The sequence below is a fragment of the Haliotis rufescens genome, unplaced genomic scaffold (genome assembly GCF_023055435.1).
Source record: "Haliotis rufescens isolate VD_foot unplaced genomic scaffold, xgHalRufe1.0.p SCAF_20, whole genome shotgun sequence".
NCBI classification, from domain to species: domain Eukaryota; kingdom Metazoa; phylum Mollusca; class Gastropoda; order Lepetellida; family Haliotidae; genus Haliotis; species Haliotis rufescens.
Genome location: NW_025963891.1, coordinates 17,226,413 through 17,238,731, shown reverse-complemented (window position 1 = coordinate 17,238,731; position 12,319 = coordinate 17,226,413).

The following is a 12,319-nucleotide window of genomic DNA, read 5'->3' as shown; positions in this document are numbered from 1 at the left end:
ATACACTCCTGGATCCTCGCTGAAAATGTTAATGATAGATGTTTAGACTCGGTGCTGTCCTGATATGTTTTCTACTAGTTACCCAGAAGCAATGCAGTTGTCTATGGCACTGCCACCATTATCACCAAAGTAAGTAAATAAACAAGAGAGGTGTGTTGTAGCGCCCAGACGTTAATTCAATAATTACATATTCCCTAATACATCCCTATCGACACCTAAGAAATAAATATCTTCTGAAAAACAAACAACGAAGACAAGGCATTAATGGATAAAATACTGATAGAGTGTCGTCACGGTATAGATCCTTCTACCTTAACATTAACCTTAAGAAGTTGTTATGCATGAAATGTTTTGTCTACTTTGCCATCAGAAAACGTCTAAGAAATGCCTATCAAACAATTTAAACCTGTATGACATTGATAACTGTCACATGATATACCTTGCAACTGACTTGTTTTCCAGGTTAACTATTGACTTGCCTTTGCCTGTGTTGGTGATGGGTACCACCGATGGGGCTGGTATCATCATCATTTGATAGTGATTCATTAGCGCATGTTCAGTAGGAATGGTACAATCGATGGTTATTTTTTATTTCTGGTGGCTATGGAAAGAGCTTTGTTGTTTTTATTTCTTATAAATATATTAATACACCACAAAATCGTCCATTAATCGAGAACTTTGCAGGTTTCCGGAAAGTTGTATTTACAAAAGGGGATTATTATATATTTATTTGGACCTGTGAAGATCCGGGGTAGAATTGCAAATTGCATGGATCGATGCTCATGATATCAGTCACTGGACTGTCTGGCCCAGGCTCGGTTATTTACAGACCGCCGTCATAAAGTTAGAATATTGCTGAGTGCGGCATTAAACAACAAACCAACCGTCCAACATATCCATTGTTTAGTTGTGTGTTAATGTGACCATATGGTACGTGTTTACCAGTTGCTTTATTCAAGGTTCCCAGAAATCGGTCGTATGTACAAAATATGTTCTTGGGAATAACAACGATCGTGGTATACATACGCAAGAAACATACCTTTGTTTGATACCTTGGTACCGGGAACAACGAGACTTTCCATTCATAACAAGCTCTCTCCACCTCCAAATTAGCCCCACAATGTCATCAATAGCTAGATTATTTGTCATAGTTCACATTTCCTTTGCATTGTTAACCTGCATATATGGAAATAATACACAAGATAAAAACATCAATAGTTTTGTTGTGTTAAGACTTGTGGGTGTTTTTAGGATGTCTGTAAGAAATATGTGTGCTGTATATAGCATCCGTGTGGACATTATCCATAAACGCCATCGGAGGGGTAGTGATTCGGTGTATGGTGAGATCAAACAATGAACGAACACCATCGAGAGGGCACCTGGTTGTATTATGAGATCAGGCAATGAAAGAAATCAAACAATGAACGAACATCATCGGGAGGGCACCTAGTTGTATGGTGAGGTGAAGCAATGAAAGAACACAATCTGGAGTGCACCTGGATGTATGGTGAGATGAAGCATTGAAAGAACACCATAGGGAGGGCACCTGGTTGTATGGTGAGATCAAACAATGAAAGAACGGGGGGGGAGGGGGGGCACTTGATTGCATGGTGAGATCAAGCAATGAAAGAACACCATCAGGAGGGCACCTGGCTGTATGGTGAGATCAAGCAATGAAAGAACAGCATCGGGAGGGCACCTGGCTGTATGGTGAGATCAAGCAATGAAAGAAACACCATCGGGAGGGCACCTGGTTGTATGGTGAGATCAAACAATGAACGAACGGGGAGGGGGGGGGGGGGGGGGCACTTGATTGCATGGTGAGATCAAGCAATGAAAGAACACCATCAGGAGGGCACCTGGCTGTATGGTGAGATCAAGCAATGAAAGAACACCATCGGGAGGGCACCTGGTTGTATGGTGAGATAAAACATTGAAAGAACACCATCGGGAGGGCACCTGGTTGTATGGTGAGATCAAACAATGAAAGAACACCATCGGGAGGGCACCTGGTTGTATGGTGAGATCAAGCAATGAAAGAACACCATCGGGAGGGCACCTGGTTGTATGGTGAGATCAAGCAATGAAAGAACAGCATCGGGAGGGCACCTGGCTGTATGGTGAGATCAAGCAATGAAAGAACACCATCGGGAGGGCACCTGGTTGTATGGTGAGATAAAACAATGAAAGAACACCATCGGGAGGGCACCTGGTTGTATGGTGAGATCAAACAATGAAAGAACACCATCGGGAGGGCACCTGGTTGTATGGTGAGATCAAACAATGAATGAACACCATCGGGAGGGCACCTGGTTGTATGGTGAGATCAAGCAATGAAAGAACACCATAGGGAGGGCACCTGGTTGTATGGTGAGATCAAGCAATGAAAGAACACCATCAGGAGGGCACCTGGCTGTATGGTGAGATCAAGCAATGAAAGAACAGCATCGGGAGGGCACCTGGCTGTATGGTGAGATCAAGCAATGAAAGAAACACCATCGGGAGGGCACCTGGTTGTATGGTGAGATCAAACAATGAACGAACGGGGAGGGGGGGGGGGGGGGCACTTGATTGCATGGTGAGATCAAGCAATGAAAGAACACCATCAGGAGGGCACCTGGCTGTATGGTGAGATCAAGCAATGAAAGAACACCATCGGGAGGGCACCTGGTTGTATGGTGAGATAAAACATTGAAAGAACACCATCGGGAGGGCACCTGGTTGTATGGTGAGATCAAACAATGAAAGAACACCATCGGGAGGGCACCTGGTTGTATGGTGAGATCAAGCAATGAAAGAACACCATAGGGAGGGCACCTGGTTGTATGGTGAGATCAAGCAATGAAAGAACAGCATCGGGAGGGCACCTGGCTGTATGGTGAGATCAAGCAATGAAAGAACACCATCGGGAGGGCACCTGGTTGTATGGTGAGATCAAACAATGAAAGAACACCATCGGGAGGGCACCTGGTTGTATGGTGAGATCAAACAATGAAAGAACACCATCGGGAGGGCACCTGGTTGTATGGTGAGATCAAACAATGAATGAACACCATCGGGAGGGCACCTGGTTGTATGGTGAGATCAAGCAATGAAAGAACACCATAGGGAGGGCACCTGGTTGTATGGTGAGATCAAGCAATGAAAGAACACCATCGGGAGGGCACCTGGCTGTATGGTGAGATCAAGCAATGAAAGAACAGCATCGGGAGGGCACCTGGCTGTATGGTGAGATCAAGCAATGAAAGAACACCATAGGGAGGGAACCTGGCTGTATGGTGAGATCAAGCAATGAAAGAACAGCATCGGGAGGGCACCTGGCTGTATGGTGAGATCAAGCAATGAAAGAACACCATCGGGAGGGCACCTGGCTGTATGATGAGATCAAGCAATGAAAGAACACCATCGGGAGGGCACCTGGCTGTATGGTGAGATCAAGCAATGAAAGAACACCATCAGGAGGGCACCTGGCTGTATGATGAGATCAAGCAATGAAAGAACACCATCAGGAGGGCATCTGGTTGTATGGTGAGATGGGGCAATGAAAGAACACCATAGGGAGGGCACCTGGCTGTATGGTGAGATCAAGCAATGAAAGAACACCATCAGGAGGGCATCTGGTTGTATGGTGAGATGGGGCAATGAAAGAACACCATCAGGAGGGCACCTGGCTATGTTGGTGAGATCAAGCAATGAAAGAACAGCATCGGGAGGGCACCTGGCTGTATGGTGAGATCAAGCAATGAAAGAACACCATAGGGAGGGCACCTGGCTGTATGGTGAGATCAAGCAATGAAAGAACAGCATCGGGAGGGCACTTGGCTGTATGGTGAGATCAAGCAATGAAAGAACACCATCGGGAGGGCACCTGGCTGTATGATGACATCAAGCAATGAAAGAACAGCATCGGGAGGGCACCTGGCTGTATGGTGAGATCAAGCAATGAAAGAACGCCATCAGGAGGGCACCTGGCTGTATGATGAGATCAAGCAATGAAAGAACACCATCAGGAGGGCACCTGGCTGTATGATGAGATCAAGCAATGAAAGAACACCATGGGGACGGCACCTGGCTGTATGATGAGATCAAGCAATGAAAGAACACCATCGGGAGGGCACCTGGCTGTATGATGAGATCAAGCAATGAAAGAACACCATCGGGAGGGCACCTGGCTGTATGGTGAGATCAAGCAATGAAAGAACACCATCAGGAGGGCACCTGGCTGTATGATGAGATCAAGCAATGAAAGAACACCATCAGGAGGGCACCTGGCTGTATGATGAGATCAAGCAATGAAAGAACACCATGGGGAGGGCACCCAGTTGTATGAGGCGACTGACGAGATCGGGCGGTCAGGCGTTCGCTGTCCTGTTTGCTGCATGTCCCAATTGCGTTGATCGATGCTCATGATGTCAATCACTGGATTGTCTGGTCCAGAGTCGATTATATACAGACCGCCGCCATATAGCTGGAATAGTGCTGAGTGCGACATTACACAACAAGCAAACAAACAAATGTTGAACAGAAGGAAACTGTTTTGGCCAATAACCCTAAACACACACACACCCCAAATATGTACTATTGTCACGCACTGTTAAGGGGAACTGATACTGGCATTTTACTTAACTATGTGCTTCTCTCAGCTGAGATGGACAAGAATTGTCAAACCAGAACCGATATGTTATATTGTTATATACTGAACTCACGAAGCTGTCTCTTTCCTCAATCAAGGGGAGGCTCAAATTTCAGATCATACTTTCCACTATGTGATGTACGTATATGTTTCAATTCTAAATGAATTTTGACATGATGCATGTTCACAAAATCTGCTGTACATAAATAGCGCATGTTCAATAATAATGAACAGCTCAATGGTCAGTATATTATGTTCACTATGTTGGCTATATATATAGCATATACTTACATACATATATATAGCATATACATACACTGAACCACATTCATAGAGATTATTACCTGAGTATGTTTTAGTATTGTAAATATGTACTCGTAAACTCGTAACATTACAAACTTTGTCCTCATGTATGATATATACAAACAGAAACACACGATGGTAATAATCTCTGTATCCTATAATGTCACTCCTAAAATCAAGTTTAAGACGTTTTTGATTTGCATTCTAGAAGTTGGTGAACAAATAAGAAATCTACAATTTGAATGAAAAATGGAACATACACGAAGTTATCATAAAGTTTTATTATATTTACATTTACTAAGGGGACACGGGTGGCCCAGTCGTCTAAGGCGCTGCGATTCGCTGTGCAGTGTTGCGTCCCTTTGGCACGCAAGAAACCTATGATTGGGGGTTCGACTCTCGGTTCACACCGATTATGTTTCTAGGTTTGTCAGCACCATACCCGTGCTCGTGGGTTTCACCGAAGTGGTCTGAGGCCTGCATCACTTCGGGCTTTCCTCCCACATTAAGCTGACACGCCGTGATATATCTGGAATATTGTTAAAAGCGGCGTTAAACCTAACTAACTCAATCACTATATTACTAAAGTAGCCTTAGAAGTAGCACATGTACTACAATGACCATACTGAGACGCCTCATTTAAAATGTTAGTGAAAAATGACTTTTAGCCATGGTTGTTTGCATAGCCACTCATACATCCAGAAACCCAGATAAATAGGGTAATAGGGTGTCGGGTACCCGTGTAGTAAATTTAGACTCGTCCCAGTCCTACTGTCTGGTATCATATTGCACGTCATGTCAAAATGAAAACTTGACACTTGCAGCAGTTGACGTTAAAGGTCAAAGGGAGACTACTCTTCAAGCCTCTTACGACAAGCACAGTCGCCTTTTACGGCAAGCATGGGTTGCTGAAGACCCATTCTTCCCCGGATCATCACGAGTCAGTATGTGCTATATACTTTGTGTTACATATATTTTGTGTGGCCAAATGATGTGTACTATGTACATAGTGTTATATATATTATGCAGGTGAGGTGAAATGATGTCTCATTTAATAATTACTGATATGTGTCTGTTGGGTTGTCTGTCTGCTTCTCCTAGTCGCGTTAACACCATTGTAATATCGCCAGTGTAATATCGCCAGCTACTGAGATACTCCTGAGATATCAGTGAGTTTGTGCGTTTAATTTTACGCTGCTTTTATCAATATTCTAGCAATATCATGGCAGGGGACACCAGAAATGGACTTCACACACTGTACCCCTGTCAGGAATAGAACCCAGATCTTTGGCGTGACAAGCGAGCGCTTTAACCACTAGGCTACCCCACTGCCCTGCATATCAGTGTGAAGCAGAGGTTATCTGGAAGACTTGACCCTCTCACATGGAACAAAAAATAAAATCACATTCTTGATGCATTTATTGACAATATTTTCTGAAGCAAAACATGATGATCATCACAATTACAATGAGTTATCAGCACAAATACAAGCTGCTGTATATTGTTTCTCCATGCTGGAGTAGGGTAACATAATACTACAGTTACAGTTCCTCATTGTAAGAGCAGTATACGGAACACATGCCACTATTTCCTGACACATTCGTTTAATGGTTTAATCAATTTCTCTAATTATGAAAATTTCAAATGTCATTTTTTGTGCAAAATATTTAAAATAATTCCTCAAAACGAGTACAAAACCAAACATATACTGGATGTAATTAAAAACAATTCAGTTAAAATCATGATCCATAAAAGTTGCTTTGAAAAAGATTAAAAGCAATATAGAATAATAGCATGTACAGATGATATCAACTCTCCATCTTCTGTAGACGTTGAGGTTTTCACCAATATTCCTTCAGAACCAAACGTCATATTGAAAATTGAGCAACTTCTTGATGAGCATGTAACGTTAACAGATACAGTGGTAATCCAAAACACTTGAATCTAAGCCATAAAAGGAGACATATTCAAAGAAAGAGAAAAATATCATTTCAAATATATGAAAAAAGTGTTTCCATGGCAACAAGGTATATATACACATTATAAGCAAATAGGCATTCAGACAGAAAAGAATATAAAATTGTCATCCCTTTCTAAGTCAGTTATAATTCCAGACAGATATATGACAGACTTCGACTTGCAACATAACATTTCTTATAAACAACTGCTGAACAAGCCGTGTCAATGGCAAAGTTCATTGGAAGCATGATACAACGATATTTATTCATAAACAATATATAAAAAACATGATGCTTCAATATGATCATTTTCTGAAATAATACATGTAAAACAGGGTAGTGTATACCTTTGTCACAGTTCTATACACATACAGATGAAGAAGCGATCCTTCTTCAATAACATATGCAAATCAGAAGGCATCTGAATAAATTTCTTCAATATTTTCATTAACAATATATGTGAAGCTGGATACTTCGATATGTTTTTCTCTCTCATGTAATGTGGTTGCTTCCATATCATTTCAAATCAATTGGGTGGTTGTTATTTTGTTTAAGGCCGCACTCAGCAATATTCGAGCTATATGACGGTGGTCTGTAAATAATCAAGTCTGGACCAGACAATCCAGTGATAAATATCATGCATCATCGATCCCAATTACAGGGGAGACCGAGAGAAAACTACATCGTAAAGTTATCTACACTGATATTAGTTCAACAAATACCCACATTTGTTTAAACACAACTAAACCCTGAAACATATCACCATATAAATACACACAAAGAAAGATATGTCCAGAAGTAATATGATCACAAAACAGTTGATCGGAATGTGAGGGAGTATCACATACAGAGAAGTAAAACAACAAATCTAACAATGCCAGGAAGAATTACAGCACCAGCCATCATTAAGAAATTAATCAATCATATATCACATATGTAATAAAAAGTCAAATTCAGCTGATTATCTTGAATATTTGTGCCAAAATAAATGATGTTGAGATTCCTTGACAATGTTGATGTAATCCTATGTTCATGTACAGATAGGACTAAAATATCCACTACATTTCTACCGATTGTAAGATGACTGTGTCAGTGTAAAACCTAAACCAATGGAGAATGTACTAGAAGCGTTGACCTGGGCACACAACAGTAAATCTGGTTCATGTTAAATGACAACACATTTAAGGAGACATAAAACTAGAAGTAAGGAGGATTGATATATAACAATGAAGAGAGAGCTACCGACGAATGTGTGAAAACTAGGCACAATCTCATTCTCACTTGTCTAATTAAATAAAAAAAATATAGCTGAAGGGTCTGTAGTTCACCTGGGTTTTACTGACAATTTCAAAAACATAAAGCTATTCTTTGATCATCATGACAAAATTATTCCTTCTATACTTTCAGAGAAGAAGCTCCTAAACTTTAGTTCTAAATTTATATCGTTCATAAAATATATTCTGGTTAAAAAAATTATATATCTTTCATAAAATATATTTTGGTTAAAGCCCCTGCATGATACGTTCAGCATAATTCATCAAGCAATCCTGGCAAAGAATCAGGTAGTCAAGCCATTCAGATCAGAAGAGTTAAAGATATGAGCAATAACAAATATGCGAGAAAAAAATCATTGTTGAAAAATAAATTCCAATCTCCAATCTTGGAAAGGACCCAACATTGGACAAATGCTCGAAGACCCATATAGTTCCTCCCTCTTTATTAATGCCACACAATCAGCCTTAAACAGACCAAAATGTGTATGTTAATGAAGACTAGTTACTTACAGATTGCAGTAGGCCTCAACTTAGCTGTATAAAAACATGCACCAGTGTAACCTATTATTGAAAAATGCAACTTAATATGTATGTCTACATGCAGCCAGTGCATGTCAAAACATTTCAAATTTGTGTCTGCCAAATCCTTACCATCTTCCCAAGACAGTGGAGTTCACTGACTATAAAAGTCCAATTTCCACCCTTGCTGAACTAGGCTGGTATTATGGAGTTATATTTTGGTTGGACTAATGGGTCTATGCACAGTCCAGTCAAAATCACGCGACAAAATTGACATCCGGTTTGTAAACTGTGTGCAGATTGCGGTTGATGACCACAAACTTGGCGTGAACAGATATTTTCAAATATTTTCATGTTTTGAATCAAGGTGCTTTGATGCACATCGCGAAGTAAAGCCCGTTTTTTTACAATATAGATACTGAGTATTGATCAGATCGTCTTGACTGGGCACCACCATCTTGTTTGAAGCAAATGCAAGTGATATGAGAGGTGGAATCTGATTGGTCAATAGGAGGGACATAGAGGGAATTAACTCGTAATAGCCACTGGGGGCACCACAATCGAGCCCAGAAATTCCAGCCTAGTTCGGCAAGGGTGGAAACTTGACTTTTACAGTCAGTTAACTCCCTGGCCTCGGGATGATGAATCCTTACTTGTCCACACATCAACGATCTTTGAACAGATTCAATGCCTCGTCGTTCATGGGCTTGACATCATCAAAACTCCAAGTACTTCAAAATTAATTACATGTTCGTATTACGTTTTACAGCAATATGCCATTAATTAACGTGACACAGGCAGCAGGCCCGCTTTTTAACTTTCAACTTTGTTAAGTTAAAGGTACCAGGGTGCAACCTGGCTAGTGCAACTTGGTTTTCATGTCAACATGCACCTGGTGCAAGTTAAATCAAATTCCTAAAACCGAGCCCTGTTCAGTCAAATGAAAGGATAACAAGCACAGTTTGCTTGTAAGAGGAAATCAGCAAAACAGGAAAAATTGTAACTTGCTAATATTACTGAAACAATCAAAGAGGTATGCCATTGATTTTAAAGAACAATTACATAAAACATATTGGACATTCAGTATTTACTTGACAGTAATTAACAATGACAAAAATACATGATAAGAGTCACCACGTTTGGATCCTACTAGAAACTAATTGCCCATGAACCAACTCACAGATCATGATAACGTAGTTCAAAGAGACTATGGTCCTTATGCCTTAGTCACATTTGCTCTAAGCTAGGATACGGTTGCCATAGCCCCGAAATCGAGAGATACCTGCGGCGGCCACAAAGGACCTGTGGTGGTCGCAGGGTCGCCCTAGGGCATATCCCTAGAGTGGTTCCACGGGGACCATACGCGGGGCGTAACGTGGCCTTGCATTTGCCCTGCGGCTGCCCTGTGTAGCAGCAGGGTCAGTCTGGCTGCACGGCCGCCGTATGGTCACCCTGCTGCCGCCTTGCGGCTACCTTGAGTCTGCCTTGGTATTTGTCAAAAAACCTATGGCCGCCGCAGGGACGCCCTAAGGCGACGGTTCATCGTCACTTCAAAGGCAGCCGCAGGTTTTCTGTCACCACAAATTCAAAATACGCTGTGCGGCTACCCTAACATATGTGACTGCTACAGTGTGTGACCGTTGGAATGCTGCAGCGGCCCTTTAATTGCTATTGGCTGTAGACATTGTAGACCCCACGGCCGCCACAGCAAATGTGACTAGATGTATGGCAACTTGAGACATTGTCTGTGTATTATTAGGATACACATCAACTGCTAGATTGAATGGAAAAAGAATTGGATGAGTGTGCACAGGAGCCCAGTTGTAGAAGGGGACAGGAGTCGATCTGCAAGGTCCGTTACTGATGCCAGGATCAACTGATCAGGGGCTCTAATCTCAGTTTCTTACAGGAAATGTGCTCCTGGGTTTCACCAAAGTGGTAAGCGTATATGACCTGGGCCTTTCTTCAATAATAAGCTGAGATGCTGTGGGACAACAGAAATACTGTTCAAAGGGGTGTCAAACCCAACTCACTCACTCACAAGTGGCTACACGTGTAAAGGGTGAGGAGATTGACAAGGCTGGGTGAGGAGATTGACAAGGCAGGGTGAGGAGATTGACAAGGCTGGGTGAGGAGATTGACAAGGCAGGGTGAGGAGATTGACAAGGCTGGGTGAGGAGATTGACAAGGCTGGGTGAGGAGACTGACAAGGCTGGGTGAGGAGACTGACAAGGCTGGGTGAGGAGATTGACAAGGATGGGAGAGGAGATTGACAAGGCAGGGTGAGGAGACTGACAAGGCTGGGTGAGGAGATTGACAAGGCTGGGTGAGGAGATTGACAAGGCTGGGTGAGGAGATTGACAAGGCTGGGTGAGGAGACTGACAAGGCTGGGTGAGGAGATTGACAAGGCTGGGTGAGGAGATTGACAAGGCTGGGTGAGGAGACTGACAAGGCTGGGTGAGGAGACTGACAAGGCTGGGTGAGGAGATTGACAAGGATGGGCGAGGAGATTGACAAGGATGGGAGAGGAGATTGACAAGGCAGGGTGAGGAGATTGACAAGGCAGGGTGAGGAGATTGACAAGGCTGGGTGAGGAGATTGACAAGGCTGGGTGAGGAGACTGACAAGGCTGGGTGAGGAGACTGACAAGGCTGGGTGAGGAGACTGACAAGGCTGGGTGAGGAGATTGACAAGGCTGGGTGAGGAGATTGACAAGGATGGGAGAGGAGATTGACAAGGCAGGGTGAGGAGACTGACAAGGCTGGGTGAGGAGACTGACAAGGCAGGGTGAGGAGACTGACAAGGCTGGGTGAGGAAATTGACAAGGCTGGGTGAGGAAACTGACAAGGCTGGGTGAGGAGACTGACAAGGATGGGAGAGGAGATTGACAAGGCTGGGTGAGGAGATTGACAAGGCAGGGTGAGGAGATTGACAAGGCAGGGTGAGGAGATTGACACGGCTGGGTGAGGAGATTGACAAGGCTGGGTGAGGAGATTGACAAGGCAGGGTGAGGAGATTGACAAGGCAGGGTGAGGAGATTGACAAGGATGGGTGAGAAGACTGACAAGGCTGGGTGAGGAGACTGACAAGGCTGGGTGAGGAGACTGTCAAGGCTGGGTGAGGAGATTGACAAGGCAGGGTGAGGAGATTGACAAGGCAGGGTGAGGAGATTGACAAGGCTGGGTGAGGAGATTGACAAGGCAGGGTGAGGAGACTGACAAGGCTGGGTGAGGAGAATGACAAGGCTGGGTGAGGAGATTGACAAGGCAGGGTGAGGAGACTGACAAGGCTGGGTGAGGAGACTGACAAGGCTGGGTGAGGAGACTGACAAGGCTGGGTGAGGAGACTGACAAGGCAGGGTGAGGAGATTGACAAGGCAGGGTGAGGAGATTGACAAGGCAGGGTGAGGAGATTGACAAGGATGGGTGAGAAGACTGACAAGGCTGGGTGAGGAGACTGACAAGGCTGGGTGAGGAGACTGTCAAGGCTGGGTGAGGAGATTGACAAGGCAGGGTGAGGAGATTGACAAGGCAGGGTGAGGAGATTGACAAGGCTGGGTGAGGAGATTGACAAGGCAGGGTGAGGAGACTGACAAGGCTGGGTGAGGAGAATGACAAGGCTGGGTGAGGAG